The 21,678-nt window shown below is 43.7% G+C and overlaps 1 protein-coding gene across 1 annotated transcript in view; it reads right to left on the bottom strand.

Annotated features, from left to right (window-relative positions):
• Nucleotides 1-21,678, bottom strand: part of LOC144497479 (dihydropyrimidine dehydrogenase [NADP(+)]-like) — a 760,900-nt gene that overhangs the window by 207,510 nt on the left and 531,712 nt on the right. The window lies entirely within an intron of this gene.

Below are 21,678 nucleotides of genomic sequence, written 5' to 3'. Positions count from 1 at the left end.
ATAGATAAAGGGATATAATAAAATCACAGGGAAAAGTTCAAACATTAGCAATCACTTCAAAGACCTGCAGGCATTCAAAAATGAAAATGATTTTGAACCTGTTTTCTATGAATAAGCCAAGATGTAATTATACATCTCCCAATAAGCTGATACTCTGCATACATTTCAGAGGTTAGAGTCTGTGATACAATCCACTTCAGTGCTGTAATTTGACAGTTAAAGGACCACATCGCATGTAGAGTTACCACTTTAACTTTTAAATTAACCTCAACATTAACCTTACTTGGGAAATCATAGTAAAAAGTTAATTTGTTAGTCGTGGAAACAAAAGACCTTGAGGATTAAAATTACACGGAGAATACCTATAACGTTACTATCATACCTAAAGTTAGTGACAGAAATCATGTTCGCTAACACCTTGCAAGGATTAAAATCAGACAGGAAAAAATATAAATACATTTGTTACAAAATGAAATGGTAATGATGATATTTCGCATCATTTTTATCTCCAAAATAATTAGCGTCCATCTTTATTAAATGTCACAGAACACACCTTTTGTATTTTGGTTTCTTTGCTGTTATTAAAACATCTCGAGTTAAGTGACACTCGTAAAAGATCATGGCCGGAATTTCCTGGCCGTTCACGCCTCCCCGCCAGCGAGAATGGTGAATTAGGTGTTTATTTATACAGTTTATTTACTTATTAGTCACTAGTAAGGCTTACATTAACACTGCAATGAAGTTACTGTGAAACTCGTCGCCACACTCTGGCGCCTGTTCGGGTACACTGAGGGAGAATTTAGCATGGCCAATGCACCTAACCAGCACGTCTTTCAGACTGTGGGAGGAAACCAGAGCACCCGGAGGAAACCCACGCAGACATGGGGAGAACGTGCAAACTCCGCACAGACAGTGACCCAAGCTGAGAATCAAACCCAGGTCCCTGGCGCTGTGAGGCAGCAGTGCTAACCACTGTGCCACCGTGCCGCCCAAATGCTCAGCTCAGCCAAATCTCCGTCCAACTGCAGCGGGACCAGAGAATCCCGCCGGCGTGAACAGCCGGATAATTCCAGCCAGTATATTTGTGAGAAAATATTATGGGGTTAAAACATGATGTGCGATATGCATTCAAAATGAATGTGCCACACATCCATTAAAGTAAGCAATACGCGAATTTGTAATGAACCTATTCACACGTTCAGATAACTGGAAATCCAATGCACCTTTGACAGGAATTCATTTTGTATAGTCTGGATAGCCCACCATGCCTGACTTTCCTTTCGATTGATTTCAGGGGGGGTGAAGAATTAGAAATGCCAAAGAAAGGTGATGATGCTTCTTTCTAAAGTTTATTTATTAGTGTCACTAGTAGCTTACGTTAACACTGCAATGAAGTTACTGTAAAAATCCCCTAGCCGCCACACTTCGGCGCCTGTTTGGGTACACTGAGGGAGAATTTAGCATGGCCAATGCACCTAACTAGCACGTCTTTCGGACTGTGGGAGGAAACCGGAGCACCCGGAGGAAACCCACGCAGACGTGGGGGAGAACATGCAGACTCCACACAGACACCGACCCAAGCCAGAAATTGGACCCGGGTCCCTGACGCTGTGAGGCGGCAGGGCTAACCACTGTGCCACCGTGCCAATCTGATTAGCTGGCAGCTCTATGGGTGGGACTTCCTTCCAAGGATGGCTGAAAGTCTCGCCCACTGCCAATCAACAACATTTTTGTGAGCGTTAAGTGGCGGTGGTCTTCCCCGAGTTGGCAGTAGCGCATTGTAAGCCACCGGGGATCCTGTAGATGTGATCTATCTGGGCTTCCAGAAGGCATTTGATAAGGTGCCACACAAGAGGCTGATCCAGAAGGTTAGATCTCAAGGGGTTGAGGGTAGAGTAGTGGCTTAGATTGAGGATTGGCTGGCTGATAGAAAGCAGAGGCTTGGGATAAATGGCTCCTTCTCCACTTGGCGATCTGTAACTAGTGGGGTCCCACAGGGTTCAGTTCTCGGACGACAGCTATTTACAATCTATGTCAATGATCTACAAGCAGGGACAGAGTGTAACATCGCAAAATTTGCTGATGAGACTAAAATAGAAGGGAAAGTAGGCTGTGATGAGTAGATTAAAAGCTTACAAATGGACAATGACAGGCTAAGGGAGTGGGCCAGAATCTGGCAGATCGAGTTTAATGTGGATAAATGCGAAGTCATCCATTTTGGCCGGAACAATAAAAGGGTAAATTACTAGTTAAATGGGAAACAGATTCAAAAGGCATCTGCGCAGAGGGATCTGGGTGTCCTTGTGCATGGGTCTCAGAAAGTGGGTATGCAGGTGCACAATGTTATAAGGAAGGCAAATGAAACCTTGGCATTTATTGCAAAAGGTCTAGAGTATAAAAGTAGGGAAGTGTTGTTACAATTTTATAAGGCATTGGTGAGACCACACTTGGAGTACTGCATTCAGTTTTGGTCACTTGCTTTGAGGAAGGTGGCACTGGAGGTGGTTCAGAAGAGGTTCACTAGATTGATTCCAGGTTTGAAGGGGCTGTCGTAAGAGGGGTGATTTAATGGGGTGGCACGGTAGCACAGTGGTTAGCACTGCTGCTTCACTGCTCCAGAGACCTAGGTTCGATTGCCGGCTTGGGTCACTGTCTGTGTGGAGTTTGCACATTCTCCTCGTGTCTGCATGGGTTTCCTCCGGGTGCTCCGGTTTCCTCCCATAGTCCAAAGATGTGCGGGTTAGGTTGATTGGCCATGTTAAGAAATTGCTCCTTAGTGTCCTGAGATGCGTAGGTTAGAGGGATTAGCGGGTAAATATGTAGGGATAAGGGGGGGTAGGGCCTGGGTGGGATTGTGGTCGGTGCAGACTCGATGGGCCAAATGGCCTCTTTCTGCACTGTAGGGATTCTATGATTCTATGAATGGTTTGGGCTTGTACTGGCTGACGCACAGAAGAATGAGGGGGGATTTGATTGAAGTATATAAAATACTCAACAGGATTGATAAAGCAAATGTTAACCAAATGTTCCCCCTTCTGGAACAGTCTAGGACAAGAGGTCATAGTTAGAACATAGAACAATACAGCACAGAACAGGCCCTTCGGCCCACGATGTTGTGCCGAACTTTATCTGAAACCAAGATCAAGCTATCCCACTCCCTATCATCCTGGTGTGCTCCATGTGCCTATCCAATAACTGCTTAAATGTTCCTAAAGTGTCTGACTCCACTATCACTGCAGGCAGTCCATTCCACACCCCAACCACTCTCTGCATAAAGAACCTACCTCTGATATCCTTCCTATATCTCCCACCATGAACCCTATAGTTATGCCCCCTTGTAATAGCTCCATCCACCCGAGGAAATAGTCTTTGAACGTTCACTCTATCTATCCCCTTCATCATTTTATAAACCTCTATTAAGTCTCCCCTCAGCCTCCTCCGCTCCAGAGAGAACAGCCCTAGCTCCCTCAACCTTTCCTCATAAGACCTACCCTCCAAACCAGGCAGCATCCTGGTAAATCTCCTCTGCACTCTTTCCAGCGCTTCCACATCCTTCTTATAGTGAGGTGACCAGAACTGCACACAATATTCCAAATGTGGTCTCACCAAGGTCCTGTACAGTTGCAGCATAACCCCACGGCTCTTAAACTCCAACCCCCTGTTAATAAAAGCTAACACACTAGTTGTAGAGTAAGGGTGGAAGGTTCAAGACAGGGATGAGGAGAAGCTACTTCTCACAGAGGGTTGTGAATCTATAGAACTCACTGTCCCAGAGTGCACTGGATGCAGAATCAGTCAATGATTCAAGCAAGCGATAGATAAATATTTGATCAAAAGAGGGATAAAAGCTATGGGGAAAAGGCAGGGAAATGGAGCTAGGATGAGATGGAGATCAGCCATGATCAAATAGAATGACAGTGCGGGCTCGAAGGACTGAATTGCCTACTCTCGCTCCTAATTTCTATGTTCCTATGTTCCAACTCACTCGCCATCCTTAAAATTCTACCCCACATTTCTCCCTCCACAGATGCTACCTCACCTGCTGAGCCTTTCCAACTTCTCTTTTTATTTCTGCCAACACTTGTACTTCTGCTCGCATCTGATCTCTGCTACCACCTGAAACATTTTCTTGTCATGCCTGAGTACACTTACTGCCAGGAGAAACTGAAGCCATGGCCGGTTGTTCAATGAGCCAGGTAGAGGTAATGAGGCCCGGAAGGATGCTGTTTACAGAATGAATGGAGAAAGATAAAAGTAACATACTGCTGATGCCGGAACCCGAAACAAAAACAGAAAATGCTGCAAAATCTCAGCAGGTCTGACAGCATCTGTGGAGAGAGAACAGAGCCAACGTTTCGAGTCAGGATGACCCTTTATTAGAGCTCTGACAAAGGGTCATTTAGAGTCGAAATGTTGGCTCTATTCTTTTGATTTGATTTGATTTATTATTGTCACATGTATTGGAATACAGTGAAAAGTATTGTTTCTTGCGCGCTATACAGACAAAGCATACCATTCATAGAGAAGGAAAGGAGAGGGTGCAGAATGTAGTTTTACAGTCATAGCTAGGGTGTAGAGAAAGATCAACTTCGTGCGAGATAGGTCCAAGACCCATTCAAAAGTCTGATGGCAGCAGGGAGGAAGCTCTCTCTCCATGAATGGAGAAAGATTGGGTTGGTGTTATGATATGGTTAAAGACACCATTTTAATTGGAGGAAAATGCCCTGTTGATGATTTCCCTATAAAGTTCATCTCCTCTCAGTGTTGACATCACTGCAACACAGCTCCTCACGCACATGCTCTTTAGTTATCATTAGAGTTAAGCCTTTCCTCTGCAGAAGCAAACAGCAATGTCCTTTGAGATTGAGATCAGGGAAATCTTGCTTTCAGAACGCCAGTAATCACTTTGGTGAATGGGTGTTATTGGACCATTTTGAGTTCAGCAGCTAAAACAGGTTCACTAACCATAGGAAAGAAAGGGCCATGTCTTTTCTACAAGGCCATAAGATAGAGGAGCAGAATTAAGCCATTTAGCCCATCGAGCCTGCTCCACCATTCATTCATGGCTGCAAAGTTTCTCAACCCCATACTCCTTTTTTCCGCATAACCCTTGATCCTGCCAGGAGCTAACCAAAAATATTCCCTGTCTTCCCTCAATAGAACTTGGCAACTGGATATCCTCATAATGAATACATCAAGACAATTCTGAACAACTTTCTATTAATCATCAAAGTGATTACTGGCATTCTGAACAACTTTCCATTAACACACATGTTTGACTGCAGCTAATTACAGATAATTTGCACAACGGATATCCTTTATAGAGTCATAGAGGTTTACAATATGGAAACAGGCCCCTCGGCCCAACTTGTCCATGCCACCCTTTTTTTTAAACCCCGAAGCTAGTCCCAATTGCCCGCATTTGGCCCATATCCCTCTATACCCATCTTACCCATATAATTGTCTAAATGCTTTTTAAAAGACAAAATTGTACCTGCCTCTATTACTACCTCTGGCAGTTTGTTCCAGACACTCACCACCCTCTGTGTGAAAAAATTGCTCCTCTGGACACTTTTGTATCTCTCCCTTCTCACCTTAAACCTATGTCCTCTAGTTTTAGACTCCACTACCTTTGGGAAAAGATATTGACTATCTAGCTGATCTATGCCCCTCATTATTTTATAGACCTCTATAAGATCACCCCTCAGCCTTCTACGCTCCAGAGAAAAAAGTCCCAGTCTAGCTAGACTCTCCTTATAACTCAAACCATCAAGTCCCAGTAGCTTCCTAATAAATATTTTCTGCACTCTTTCTCGTTTAATAATAGGGTGACCAGAACTGTGCACAGTATTCCAAGTGTTGCCTTACCAATATCTTGTACAACTTCAACAAGATGTCCCAACCCCTATATTCAATGTTCTGACCAATGAAACCAAGTTTGCCAAATGCCTTCTTCACCACTCTGTCCACCTATAACTCCACTTTTTCAGAAATAGATTCAGGAGCTCCACTCCAAGACCCCAAAGTGCAACAGTTGAACTTTGGGGGATTCATGATACAATTTCATGCTATTGCCTACAAGCTGTTCTTGAATGGGTGAATTCTCCAGCCCTCCTGAAAATGGTGTTGGTCACCTGGTATAAGCAGACAGTTCTCTGGGTGATCCCCACTTATAGCTCGAAAGGGGCCAGTAGCATGAAGGCTGATATTGTGCTTGCCTTTCCAATCACTGAAACAGGTTGTTAGTTACCTGACTGGGGTGACGGGTCTTTTGGTGGAAAGTGGCGCACGCCATTTTCAGTAAATCGAAGTTATTGAAGGCTGACATTCTTCTCTCAGTTCCTCATAAGATCAGCGGGATGCATTTTTGGGATGGGGAGGGTATAAGAGGGAGTCAGCAATGTAATAGCAGGTTGACCGCATTCTTCCTTGATGCTGCTCAGGGATAAGCTTCCATTGGGAATGCTATACTGCTCGATAACATCACTGACTGTGGGTGAGTCCAAAATATGCTGCTAAGTAGAAAGTGCCTAACTCTGGCAGTGCAACAATGGCTCCCCAAAGCAAACAAAGAGAACATAAGCAAATTTCCCAAAAATGTATAAGAAATTGACAAATGTTTTCCAGGAAGTAATCACTTCAATTGAATAGGTCTGTTCATGAATCAATTCTGCCAAATGGGTCTGTTCGTTGAGAGACTGAGAAATGTTGGCTCTGTTCTCTCTCTACAGATGCTGTCAGACCTGCTGAGGTTTTCCAGCATTTTCTGTTTTTGTGTCTTATCAATCATTTATCTGTGTCTGAGTTATATTGGTGGAAATAGTGTCGAATGGGGTTGCAAACTGGGGGAATTTTGACAAAATCTGTCATGCATATTGGTTGCATATGTGTGCCAGTAAACAATGGGTGCAAAACTTCCACTTTCAGTCCGAAGCAGAAGTTTCTACAGAAGGCAGAAGGGGTCTCGCTCAAAAAATACAATTCTCACAATCTTGCTCAAGCCTATTTTGCTCCTATCCCACCTAAACCATCACAGAGTTTTAGAGAGTCATTTGTTCCATAGTCTTGTAGGATGTGGGCACAGTAAGAAGTCTCACAATACCAGGTTAAAGTCCAACAGGTTTATTTGGTATCACAAGCTTTTGGAGCGCTGCCCCTTCATCAGGTGAGTCACTCACCTGATGAAGGAGCAGCGCTCCGAGAGCTTGTGATACCAAATAAACCTGTTGGACTTTAACCTGACGTTGTAAGACTTCTTACTGTGTCCACACCAGTTCAACGCCGGCATTTCCACATCATGGCTACCTTGTATGATGTGGCATTTCAAGTGCTTATCTAAATGCTTCTTAAATATTGTGAGGGCTTCCGCCTCTACCATCCTTTCAGGCAGTGAGTTCCAGATTCGCACCACCCTCTAGGTGAAAAATATTTTCCTCAAATCCCCCCTGAGTCTCCTACCTCTTACCTTAAGGGTGGCATGGTGGCACAGTGGTTAGCACTGCTGCCTCACAGCGCCACAGGGACCCAGGTTCGATTCCAGGCTTGGGTCACTGTCTGCGTGGAGTTTGCACGTTCTCCCCATGTCTGCGTGGGTTTCCTCTGGGCGCTTTGGTTTCCTCCCACAGGGTGCATTGGTCGTGCTAAATTCTCCCTTCCAAACAGGCGCCGGAATGTGGCGACTAGGGGATTTTCACAGTGACTCATTGCAGTGTTAATGTAACCCTACTTGTGACTAATAAATAATAAAAGACTAAAAGAAAAAGACTTAAATTTATACCCCCTGGTTATTGACCCTCTACTAAAGGGGAAAAGTTCCTTGCTATCTACCTTATCTATGTCCCTTATAATTTTATACTCCTCCATCATGAAGCCAGTCAGCCATCTCTGCTCTAACGAAAATAACCCCAGCCTAACGAGCCTCTCTTCATAGCTGAGGCAGCGCAGGCAACATCCTGGTGAATCCCCTCTGCATCCTCCCTAGTGCAATCACATCCTAGTTCTCGTCCCATAGTCCTTCATAAACAATGGTGGGAAGGAGTGCAATGAAGTTGATAGTGTAAATGTCACGCATCAACTTAGCACAGGCTTGATTATCCAGCTCGTCACTTGCTGTCCCACATTTTCCTTTACACTGTTAAATATTTGACGTTATAGCTAGCTGGCCACTCGTTAAGTCACGCGAGGAATCATTTTTAAAACATCAACATTGCTCGCTAACTTTCAGTACAATCTATCGAGTGCGGAAACCCTGTTTTTTGCTGATGAGTCAAGCTAACTCTTTTACTATTTACCAATTAACCACAATTTACATATTTTAATTAAGAAGCAGGCAATATAAAACAATTAGGATAATCAGTGTGCTAACTAGATTGCATAACATTTAGACAGTTTTCCAGAGAGATAGGCAAAAATAACCTTAATTAGTGCTAATTAGTACTGATTTGCATATGTTTGATAAAGCGTACAGTTACCATAATATAGGATTATTTATCTTTGTATCTGTCAAATGCTGGCATTTTATAGGATGAAATAATTTTCACACTAGATTTACATGGTAAGTGGTTTAAAGTGTTTGTTGAAGCCACGTTAAGTTTATTTGCAATTCCTCAGATTTAGAAGCCAAATTCCCTCAACACAGAAGAAAGCCCGATAGATAAAAGTGGTAACTGAAAAGCAGGAGCAAACACATTAAAGAGAAACGTCAATCTATTTCATCTATTTTCAAAGCACCATATGGTCTTTGGTAAGTGAATGCATTCTCGTATGAAATGAACTTTGTAATCTTTAAACTGACCAGAAGAATAACATAACTGCGACTTACATTACCAGTCCTAAATATTCCAGTCTACCTCAAGACTTTCAGCACAGTTAAATTTTTCGCCTCACTTACTGGATATAAAATGCAGAGCTTACCCATTTTTACAGAAAAAAGCACAGAGAAACATATCTATCAGATTCACAAATTCCAAGTGATTAAATTGTGAAATTATATTTCTAGGAGATAAAAAATTATAATAAAGCGCTTCTCCTGAAATCAAATTTTCACACTGCATTTGTACTGCAACTTGAATTATTGTTTACCTGATCAACCTTAGTTTTCATACAACTGTGTATATTATAATTTCAGCGCACCAAAAATAGAAGCGGAATGAATGTTTTTGCATAAAACTTTGACTTATCAGGCAAATCGCGTGTTACGGATTCGATCAGCAAGGTCACAGCTTGTGTTTTCACACATCCGCAAGCAGCTCAAAAAAGCATGAGAAATCCCAACTTTCACACAAAATGCTGTTGCTTCTTCCTTAGGCCAGATTGTGAAACTAAACCAGCATGAATTATCTGCAGATTTTTAAAAAACCTATTTGCTAAATATAACACATTCCTTTTAACATGCAGCGATGTATAGAAACTCAAATATATGTTGTCGGTAATCTTCCATTCTTCTATATTTAGGGGGAGGCGATGGCCTCGTGGTATTTTCGCTAGACTATTAATCCCGAAACTGAGCTAATGTTCTGGGGACCTGTGTTCGAATCCCGCCACGGCAGATGGTGGAATTTGAATTCAGTAAAAAATATCTGGAATTAAGAATCCACTGTTGACCATGAAATTGTTGGAAAAAACCCATCTGGTTCACTAATGTCCTTTGGGGAAGGAAATCTGCCGTCCTTACCTGGTCTGGCCTACATGTGGCTCCAGAGCCACAGCAATGTGGTTGACTCTCAGCTGTCCTCTGAAATGGCCCAGCAAGCTACTCAGTTCAAGGGCAACCTGGGATGGATAATAAATATTGTCCCATGTCCCACAAATGAATTGACAAATATATCCATATATGTCAAATTGGTATCAAATGTATGGGACTTTTTAATGTATTGAAAAAAAACAATCACCCCACCTATCTATAGGAATAATGCAATCCCAAAGGGCCTATACAAAATAAATTTATATGTTACAATTTATCTGTACAAGAGTACTTTTTTCATTATGGACCTTGTATTATTTGAGTAACACCTCCAGCTATGACAGGGGTAGGATTAATATGAGAAGAAAGGGGGAATGAGGATATTGAATTCGATGATCAGCCATGATTAAAATGAATGGGGGAGCAGGCTCGAAGGGTCGAATGGCCTGCTCTTGCTTCTAGTTGCTATGTTTCTAAAGTTAAAGTTTATTTATTAGTCACAAGGCTTACATTAACACTGCAATGAAGTTACTGTGAAAATCCCCTTCTATATAACTATATTCTTGATTGAGTGCATATATGGTTTTCTGTCATGAATTGGAGCTCATCACTGACACTATCAAAATAATAGCAGCAACACCCAATCAATAATTTCAAGTGTTCATTGCTAATCATAGCCACTCATGGAAATTTCCAGATTTCCCGCTCCCTCATTAGCCTTGACATTAACTCCCCCCCCCCCCCCACAACGAGTGAAGAGAGAAATGGGTGCAATGTATGGGGGTGCTGGGAATGGGAGGAGATGGTGGTGTGGTTAAATAAGTTAAATATGGGGAAGATGCGTCTGACATATCGCTCTCTCCTCTGCTGTGTTTTTTTTTACTGTTTTGGAGATCCAGGTGTCTGAGTATGCCCACATAATTAACAAGTTTAAATCGGGATCCCACAATGCGTTGGGATTTAAAATTCACCGTTGCTGTCCAGTGATCTGGACAGTCGGTCGTGAAAGTGAGGTGGGATCTGCCATCTCCGCAAGGTAAGTGTTTCCGTCAGCATTGCTCCTGATCGGGGAAGAGCACAGGTGCTCCCTTGAAGGCCCTCAAGGAAGCCTTCGGCCTCCCAGCTCCCAACCACGATCTTCTACCCCAGGCCAAATCGCGCACTTAAACCACATGCCCCCACCTTCCCCTGGCGCCCCCCCCCCCCCCACCCCCCCCCGCCGCCTAGATTTCCAGCCTTCTCAGTGTCATGGGGGAGTGGAAGTCCCAATGAGGATGCACCTTTCAGCCACAAGTGTTCCCTTCTGCCCACTGATCTAGCTCCCCAATTGGCAAATAGCTGAGCAGGAAATGTAGCGAGAGAGATCCTCCGGTTAGCTCCGGCTGAACAAAGAACAAAAGAACAGTAAAGGACAGGAACAGGCTCTTCGGCCCTCCAAGCCTGCGCCAATCACGCTGTCCTATCTCGACCAACCACTTGCATCCCTCTATTCCCCGTGTGTTCATGTGTCTATCTAGATAAGTCTTAAATGTCGCTGACGTATCTGCCTCAAGCACCTCACTTGGCAGTGCATTCCAGGCCACCACCACCCTCTGTAAAAAACTTCCCCCGTACATCTCCATTGAACCTTTCTCCCCTTACCTTGAACTTGTGCCCCCTTGTAATTGTCATTTCTGCCCTGGGAACTTTGTGTTTTTGCTCTTGCTGGTTCTTCATGCGCCCCACGTCTGCAGGCTCCCAGCAAGAATTGAGCTCATAATGTTTAAGTGACTCGTTCCGATATTCTTTGTCATAAACACCATCGTTAGATAAGCAATGAGTCTTGCTTTTCTTTTGCTCTCGCTGTCTCTCTGATAACAGTGCACTTCATGTCTGATCCCACGACAATTCTCTTCTGAACTAGCTGTGGTATCAGTGTGGCTGTGCAATCTGTCATTCTACGTTATCACTGGTATAAACTGATTCAGAATCAATTGGTTATGGCCAGATAAAATCTCTTTAGCAAGAAAGGTAACAGCTGAGGGCAAGAACCCGTTTTTCAGAAACATGAAACTGCTACTCCTAAATACTGGTGGCAAAGACTGAAACAAAAACAGAGAATTCTAGAAATACGCAGCCGATCAGGCAGTGTCTGCAGAGGGAGTAACGCAGCTGACTGACGGAATTTTCGGGTGGGCGTTGGGACTGCAGTGTGGATGATATGGGCAAACTGCACCCGCATATGTCATCTGAACGCCCTCCGGCGCAACCTTCTGGGATACAGCCTCCTAATTGGTCACCTCTCTGTTTTCCGTCTAATTTAGAATGTTCTTGAGGAGGGAGATCCAGTCAGTGGGCCTGCAACATAGGCCTATCAGGGAGGTGAGTGTTGCTGAACCCAAGGGATGTGAATGTGGGCAAGAAAGTGGAGTTGAAGCCCAAATATTTTAGCCTCAACCACTTTCTGTGGTAGTGAATTCCACAGACCTAAACGGTCTACCCTGTATCCTCAGACTGTCACTCCTGGTTCTGGTCACCACCATTATTGGGACCATCCTTTTTGCAGCTACCCTGGTCTAATCCTGTTAGAATTTTATTGGTTTCTCTCAGATTTCCCTCCTTATTCTTCTGCACTCCAGTGAACACAATCCTAACCGACTCCCTCTCTCCTCGTAAGTCAGTCCCGTCATCCCAGGAATCAGTCTGGTAGACCTTCCCTGCACTGCCCCTAGAGCAAGAACATCCTCCCTCAAATAAGGAGACCCAAAATTGCACACAATATTCTGGGTGTGGCCTCACCAAGGCTCTGCAAAACTGCAGCAAGACATCCCTGCTCCTGGACTCAAATCCTCAAAAAGAATTTCGAGTGGAATTTCCAAAGGAATTTAGTCGACAACCAAACATATTCCTCCCATTCGTTGCTGAGCTGCTCTGGTAAATTTCCCTTGTATTTTCTGTATTTTCATTTGCTGTCTACAGTCAGGAGAGTTCTTGTTACAAGGCCACTGTTAGTGGCCTTGCAATCAGCTCCCAGAAGGCATTAGCCTGACATCTCCCCTGATTTTGCTGCCACCTGTCAGGTGATGCTACAGCCTACACATGACACCTGCCTCCCAGACCTGACCGGGATGAGGAAACCGAGCCACCACATTCGAAAAAAAAAATCTTTCCCATCATCAATCTTTTTCAACTATTGGTCATCATTTCCTCATGTCTCATCTGTATTCAATCTCATTCTCCGTTTCTTCATGTGCATTTGGAAGCATTTTCATTGTGTTTTAACACATCCCACGTTTTGTGAGTTGATGGAGCTTATGGTCATGTAAATTATAATATTTCTCGATATTAGTTTTAAAAAATTAACTGTTGCAGTGATTTCTACATTGAGATAGACTGTTGTACACAGCATAAAATGAATGCCTCTTACGTTTGTTAAAATGGTTGACCGAATAGCGAAAAGTGGAGAAAGATGGAGTCCGGAATTCTCCCACCCGTCCCGCCACTGAAATTGTAGCGGGCGGATTGCAGACAATGTGAAGGTCCATTGACAGTCGGGCAGGAATTTCCAGCTTTTAGGCCAGCGCGGAGAATTCCGCCCCGAATGTCCTTCAGAATGTACAGCTGTCATATCAATTTTGACTTATATTGTACTCTCTGTCATAAACAGATATCATATATAGTTTAAAGTTTATTTATTAGTGTCACAAGTAGGCTTACATTAACAATGCAATGAAGTTACTGTGACATTCCCCTAGTTGCCACAATCCGGCGCCTGTTCGGGTACACTGACGAGAACTTAGCATGGCTAATGCACCTAACCAGCACGTCTTTCGGACTGTGGGAGGAAACTGGAGTACCCGGAGGAAACCTATGCAGACATGGGGGAGAACGTGCAGACTCTGCACAGATAGTGACCCAAACTGGGAATCGAACCCGGGTCCCTGGCGCTGTGAGGCAGCACTGTTAACCATTGTGCCACTGTGCTAGCTGCGAGTACAATGAGTTAAGTGACAAGATTGAATGTAATATTAAGTAATGGTTAAGCATTGAACGATTCTAAGGAAAACCTGGAATAAGAAGCAGGGATTCTGCCCTTAATTATTTTTCTGTGGAAAGAAAAGTTGTGCCAGAGGAGTGAGTGGCAGCTATGATAGCCCTCATCAAAAAACAGAGAATGGGATAAGATAATGAATGACCTTATTTTAGTTTTGGATAAAACACGGAATGCTACTGCACAGGATAAAATTTCAAAACGCTGGGAGCAACATAGGCAGTTGGAGCCAGTCAGCATGCACTTTTGAAATATATTTAGTGTTTGATCAAACTGATAGAAATGTTTGAAAAAGAAACAAAGGCAATAGTTAAAAGCAGAATACTGTGAATAGTTCTGGTCTCCACTGTACAAAGAAGAAAACCAACACACTGGAGAAGTTGCATAAAGATTTAATCAAATGATCCGAGAATGAGGGGTTTATATCTATCATGAGAGTTTGACCAGGCTGGGTTTCTTTGCTGCAGACAAGAGATGATTGAGTGGTCACCCTATCAGAGGTCATGAAAATTATAAAAGGGTTTAGTGTTGTAGATGCAGAAAAGGTGCAGGATCTTCTGATCTCTTAGGTGGTGAGTGTGGAGGTAGGTCACTCTACAATCCTGGAACTCTGCTAGGTGCTTTTTCCTGCAGTAGACACCACCTTGGCAGCACATTGGCACAGTTGTTACCTGTGTGCTACCTCACAGTGCCAGGGACCTGGGTTCAATTCCGGCCTTGGGTGACTGTTTGTGTGGAGTTTGGATGCTCTCCCCATGCCTGCGTGGGCTTCCTCCGGGTGTTCCAGTGTGCAGGCTAGGTGGATTGCCCCTTAGTGTCTAAAGATGTGCAGGTTAGGTGGATTAGCCATGGGAAATGTGCTGGATTAAGAGGGGGAAGAGGGCTTGGGTAAGTGCAGACTCGATGGGCCAAATGGTCTCTTATGCACTGTAGGAATTCTATTCTATCCTCTCTTGTGGTGCTACTGAGCACAAGGTCTGACGACCTCTGATTGGCTGGCAACTCTCGGTAGGTGAGACTTCTGACCCTGGGGGCTTGATTCCAGGGTAAGGCCCATTGCTTGCCTCGCCACTACTGGATTGGCTTGAGGTTTGGTGGGCTCTCTTGAGAGGAGGCAGCGCAGGTTTCTCGTCGGTAGGTGGGCCTCCTGATGCCAGAACAAGATTCATCCCAAGGCGTTTCCAATTGTAGGGGCTACTAGAACTGGGGACAATAAATATAAGATAGGCTTCAATAAATTCAACAGGGAATTTAGGAGAAACTTATTTACCTAGTGACTGGTTACGACGTGGAATTTGCTACCACAAGAAATAGTTGTTGCGATTAGTATAGATACATTGGTGGGAAGCTAGATACACACATGAAGGGAAAAGGAATTGAAGGCTATGTTGATGAGGTTAGATGAAGGGTGTTGAGAGGAGCCTCATGTACAGCATAAAAACCATCATGGACATATTGAGCCAAATAACTTATTTCTGTGCTGCCATCACTTTATAAAACTTTGCTTCGCCCTATGCTCTGATTTACTACATTTTACAATGTAAATGATAAAACTCTGCAACACAAGTGCCAGGCAATGATCATGTCCGACAAGGGACCGTTTATCAAACTCCACATGATGTTCAATGACACAATCATCACTGAATCCCTCACCATTGACATTCTGGGGGGTTACCATTGATCAGAAATTGAACTGGACTAGCCATATAAATGTTATGGTTACAAGATGGTTACAGGTCAAAAGCTAGGAATTCTGCAATGAACAACTCACCTCCTGAGTCCCCAAAGCCTATCAACTTTCCACAAGGCAGGAGACAGGAGTGTGATGGAATACTCTACACTTGTCAGGATGAATGCAGCTCCAACTACACTCAAGAAGCTCGACACCATCAGGATAAAGCAGCCCGCTTGATCGGCACCCCATCCATAAACATTCATTCCCTCCACCACCGATGCAGCCTGGCAGCAGTGTGTACCATTCACAAGATGCATTGCAGCAACTCACCAAGGCCCTCTGAACAGCACCTTCCAAAACCACGACCGTTACCAGCTAAAAAGGTCAAAGTCAGCAGACGTATGCGATCACCATGACTTGGACCACACCACACCAAACCAAATCTCATCCTGACTTGCCGTTCCTTCACTGTCACGGTCAAAATCCTGGAACTCCCTCCCTAACTGCACTGTGGGTGTACCTACTCCACATGGATTGGAGAAGTTCACAAAGATGGCTCACCACCACCTTCCCAAGGGAATAAGGGGACGGGTAATAAATGCTGGCTTAGCCAGCAATGCCCACATCCCATGAAACAATAAAAGAAGTGTATAAAAACATAGAAACTAGAAGCAGGAGTAGGCCATTCAGCCCTTTGAGCCTGCTCCGCCATTCATTTTGATCATGGCTGATCATCAAATTCAATATCCTGATCCCCCCTTCCTCCTATATCCCTTGATCCCTTTAGCCCCAAGAGCAATATCTAATTTCTTCTTGAAATCAGACAACGTTTTGGCCTCAACTACTTTCTGTGGCAGTGAATTTCACACAGTCACCACCCTCTGGGTGAAGAAATTTCTCCTCAAATCCTAAATTTGGATTTTCCAAAAACACCCAATATGGTACTAGTGTCCAAGCTAATGTGGTACATGACCATAAAGGGAATGTGGCACATAGATGGAGAGAGGAAGGGACGATAGAAAGTAGAGAGTAGGGATCAAAGGAAGTTAATTGAAATGAGATGATATGATGCTGCAGACGGCCCATGTTATCCATTTATTACATCAATGAATTTCACAAATTGCCAAAAGCATGTCAGCATTTGACAAATTTTGACAAGGAGTATGAGAGACGACAGGAGAATATAGATAGGTTAGCAGATGACATTTACTGCTCACTACAGAAAAATATAAAAGTGATACATTTTAGCAGTGAGAACAATGGGGGAGAAACATGACAATGGTAAGACTTTAAATGGAGCAAATGATATAAAGTGACATAGTTTAGAAGTAAGCACTGTGGAGGTGGAAAGCGCGACAATGGTAAGATTTCAAATGGAGTAAATCAGCAGTGGAACATTCGAATGGAAATAAACAGGTCATTAAAAGGTAGCAGCACAAAGAGATGAGGCCATTAAAAAGGTGTGTACCTTATTTCAAAACATACAGACACAGAATCGTGCACAATAGCAAAGAAGGTTGGGGGGGGGGAGGTTTAACACGGATATCAGAAGGACGTATTTTACACAGAGGGTGGTGGGGGCCTGGAATGTGTTGCCGGGCAAGGTGGTGGAGGCGGACACACTGGGAACGTTTAAGACTTATCTAGATAGCCACATGAACGGAGTGGGAATGGAGGGATACAAAAGAATGGTCTAGTTTGGACCAGGGAGCGGCGCGGGCTTGGAGGGCCGAAGGGCCTGTTCTTGTGCTGTGTTGTTCTTTTGTTCTTTGTTGCATTGATACAAGATTTCAGTTCTGCCACAGTTTGAGGACTGTGAAAGGTTTTGGGCAGATGATTATAGGCAAGGAATAAAACAATGGAATTTGATTTGATTTGATTTATTATTGTCACATGTATTAACGTACAGTGAAAAGTATTGTTTCTTGCACACTGTACAGACAAAGCATACCGTTCATAGAGAAGGAAACGAGAGAGTGCAGAATGTAGTGTTACAGTCATAGCTAGGGTGTAGAGAAAGATCAGCTTAATGCAAGGTAGGTCCATTCAAAAGTCTGACAGCAGCAGGGAAGAAGCTGTTCTTGAGTCGGTTGGTATGTGACCTCAGACTTTTGTATCTTTTTCCCCCGAGGAAGAATGCGGAAGAGAGAATGTCCGGGGTGCGTGGGGTCCTTAATTATGCTGGCTGCTTTTCTGAGGCAGCGGGAAGTGTCGACAGAATCAATGGATGGGAGACTGGTTTGCGTGATACGATTCAGATGGGATGTAGATTCCTCAGAGTATTACCAGCAGTAAAGAGCTGCAAGTATGACAAGTGGCTTGTGAAGTTAGGAGCTTATTTGTTACCACAGTAGAAGTGAGTAATCTAATCAAGGTCTCCAAGATAATAACAGATTACGATGGATAAATAGATCGGTTGATCCTGCTGCTTCATAACATGGTTCGATCAGAAATCAATTTAAGATAAGCAGGGAGATAATTAGAGAGACTGTTTGGATAAAATAATTACCTAGGGCTGGATTTTTGCTACTGGGTCGGGTAGCTTGAGTCAGAAAATTTCCCAACTTAGTAAACATGCCTCAATTTAAAGGACCTCGTTAGATCCAAGTTTTGAACCGGGGAGGTGAAGATGGGCAATGTCGACCCCGGAAGCAGATCCTAGGCAGCCATGGGGATGGGTGAACACCCGAGACAGGGATGGTTAGATGGTCCTCCTTGGTTCTCTGGGGCTTTGTTAAGGCCTCTGTCTGAACCCCTTTATTCCCTCATATCCCATGGCCCCTCCATGCCAATTCATGCCCCCCACCCACCACGCATGCACACCACACCATTCCCAGTGACTCCACCAGTATCCACTATGGGCAGAGCTTAGGAGCCTTGTAGGGATGAAAAGAAAAGTTCTAACAACCCAACGCAGCTTTCACTCATACACCATTAATAGTGAAAAAAAAATCCTATTTATGAAACTCATTCAAAGCTTTAAAATCTTCTCAAGTGATTAATCTCTTATAAAATCAAACTTCTATCCAGACACGACATTAAAGACAGATAATCCTTTAATAGCTTTTTCAAATGGATTACAATGTTCAACTCAGAAAATCCTGCTGAGACATTATAATTTTGAAACTCAACCAAACAATCTTAATGACACAATAATAGCCTTCAGCAAAGACCTCTATTGGAACTGCACAAACAGATGGTAATGTTACTTTTCTAAACTACACCAGGTGGCCTGTGAATCAAAGCAGTTCAGCAGTGGCTTTCTTTTTCAACTCTCACTGACAGATTCAAGCTGGGTTTTTTTCAAGTTTAAAGAGCAGAGGATTTAAAAAACATAACACTTAAATGGACTATATCCACCCTTGCAAGTGTGCTTATATCTAATCTATCAATTGGTAACTCCTGTGCTGTGGTTTATGGCCCTCAGAACTGCAAAAAATGGGATCTGTCTGAACTCAGCATGAAGATCAAATGACTCTGCTGAGTTTGGGATTTGCTGAGTTTGGGATTGTGTAGGTCACACACCACCCCCACCTCCCCTTCCATATAGGAGCAAAAATGGGATCTGTCAGAAATGGCGGGTACCGCTCCCCATTCTTAAGGTTTTCCCCACTTAGAGAATATTTAGCCCTCTTGAGTAAATAAATAATTTCTAAAAGAATCAGATAACTTGACAAAGAGGAAGGTAAAAAGAAATGAGCAATTCCAGGAGTGGAATGAGATTAAGCGGTTTACAAGGAGAAAAACACTGGGCCAAATTTGAAGTGTTATTTCTGCGCTGTAACATTCTGTGGTTCTCATCTCAGCCCAAAAGACTGGTGAAAGTGACAACAACATTTATCAAGTTACAACTCGACAAGCTATGCACATCATTTGTCACCAATGGGCTAAAGAATGTGGAATTCCCTGCCCAGTGAAACAGTTGAGGCTACCTCATTGAATGTTTTTAAGGCAAGGATAGATACATTTTTGAACAGTAAAGGAATTAAGGGTTATGGTGAGCAGGTGGGTAAGTGGAGCTGGGTCGATAAAAAGTCATGATCTTATTGAATGGCGGAGCAGGCTCGAGGGGCCAGATGGCCTACTCCTGCTCCTAGTTCTTATGTTCTTACGAATAGCTTTAATTCAATAATAATAACCAAGGAAAGATATACTGGCATTGGAGGCAGTCCAGGGAAGGTTCACTAGGTTGATCCCTGATATGGAGGGATTTTCTTATGAGGAGAGGTTGAGTGCGTTGGGCCTGTACTTAATGGAGTTTAGAAGAATAAGAGGCGACCTTATTGAGACATAGAGGATTCTCAGGGGGTTTGACAGGGTAGATTCTGAGAGTTTGTTTCCCCTTTTGGGAGAGTCTAGGACCAGAGGGCATAATCTCAGAGTGAGGGGTCACCCATTTAAGGTAGAGATGAGGAGGAATTTATTCTCTCAGAAGGTAGTGAATCTGTGAGATTCTTTAAAGCAGAGAGCTGTAGAGGCTGGGTCATTAAGTATTTTCAAGATTGAAATAAGACAGATTTTTAACCAGTAAGGGAATCAGGGTTATGGGGATAAGGCGGGAAAGTGAAGTTAAGGATTATCATAGCACATCAGTCATGAAGTCATTAGGGCGCCTCACAGCGCCAGGGACCCGGGTTCGATTCCCGGCTTGGGTCACTGTCTGTGTGGAGTTTGCACATTCTCCCCGTGTCTGCGTGTGTTTCCTCCGGATTCTCCGGTTTCCTTCCACAATCTGAAAGATGTGCTGGTTAGGTGCATTGAGCCGAACAGGCACTGGAGTGTGACGACTGGGGGAATTTCACAGTAACTTCATTGCAGCGTTAATGTAAGCCTCTGGAATTCTCTGCCCATTGAAGTGGTGGAGGCTTCCTCGTTGAATATGTTTAAATCACGGGTAGATAGTTTTCTGATTGATAAGGGAATTAGGGGACATGGGGAGCAGGCGGGTAAGTGGAACTGATTCGCTTCAGATCAGCCATGATCTTGTTGAATGGCGGGGCAGGCTCAAAGGGCCAGATGGCCTACTCCTGCTCCTATTTCTTATGTTCTTATGTTCTTACTTGTGACTAATAAATAAACTTTTTAACTTTAAATGGAGGAGACGACTTGATGGGCTGAATGGCCTACTTCTGTTTCTATATCTTGGAGTGTTGTGGTATTGCAGCTTGAATCACATGACACTGGTCCATCTTTTCTCTGCCTTATGTATTTGAGTGCTTATCAATTTTTTTCTGACATATTTTTCTGTTGACTCTTTGCTGGAGTAATGTTCTACTCTAGGTCACTCTCCAAGCTAAACCCTGTTGAGGTAATTATAGGTTGTGAAAAGCAGCCAAGCATTAATAATGATAGATGGTAGCTCCTAGGATAATATCAACAAATAGCTATTGCAACTGATAGACCAGTTTTTCTTTTACCTCTTACTATCATTCTACTGAAGGTCATTCTCTGGTACCTTCATAAAGCGGGACTGTGCTGAATACGGACTCACCCTGTCAGTAAGTTTTGTAAAGCTATTTGAATGAGAAGCCCACCATAGCTGAGTCCATCCAGTCTTCACATACATTTCCTGCAGGTGCAGCTGGATTGTGACTATGATAAGGAACCCGGGCCAGTTGTTTCTCCCCTCACACTGAGACCTGGAGTTTTGCTCTCAAGGTGGGTAAGTCTTTGCAAATTTCCCACCTGGCACCTACCCCGGAGAAACTCCCTTAAGTCGTGGGGTCTTTGTTCTGGGGACAGGGATGCAGGGTATGGTCGGGCCCACCATCCCAGGACCCATTTCAGAGGCTGCCACATGGTCGGCTGAGGTGGACTGTTTAAAATGGTCGCCTCAGTTTTCTGAGAACTTGCCCCAGTTGTTTACTCAAATGTCTGACCACCTAGCTCTCACCGCTCACACCACCTCATCCCTATCCTTCTCCCCATCACAATTCATGACTCCAGTAGCCCCTCACAAATTCCATTTCAATTTATGTCCCCAACACCCACCTCTCCAAGGACGCTTATAGTATTGAGGTGCACCTCCCCACCCCACAACCCCATGGCTTCTTAGAGTCACCAGTGCCAAATTAATGGCAATTCATGACAACACATGCCCACATGCCAATCATTTTGCCCTTACCGTCCTCTGTGGCAGCTCATCTGTGGGCAGACCTCAGGAGTCATGCTGAGATGAAACAAAATAATGTTTGAAATCTCTATTGCAGTTTCAATATATTAAAATATTGGCCCATTCATGAAATCCCATTCAAAATGTTAAATCCCCTCAAGTACTTGATCTCTTATAAA

The sequence above is a fragment of the Mustelus asterias genome, chromosome 8 (genome assembly GCF_964213995.1).
Source record: "Mustelus asterias chromosome 8, sMusAst1.hap1.1, whole genome shotgun sequence".
Taxonomy (NCBI): domain Eukaryota; kingdom Metazoa; phylum Chordata; class Chondrichthyes; order Carcharhiniformes; family Triakidae; genus Mustelus; species Mustelus asterias.
Note: the sequence above shows the minus strand (reverse complement) of the source record. Positions and strands in the feature narration are given on the sequence as shown.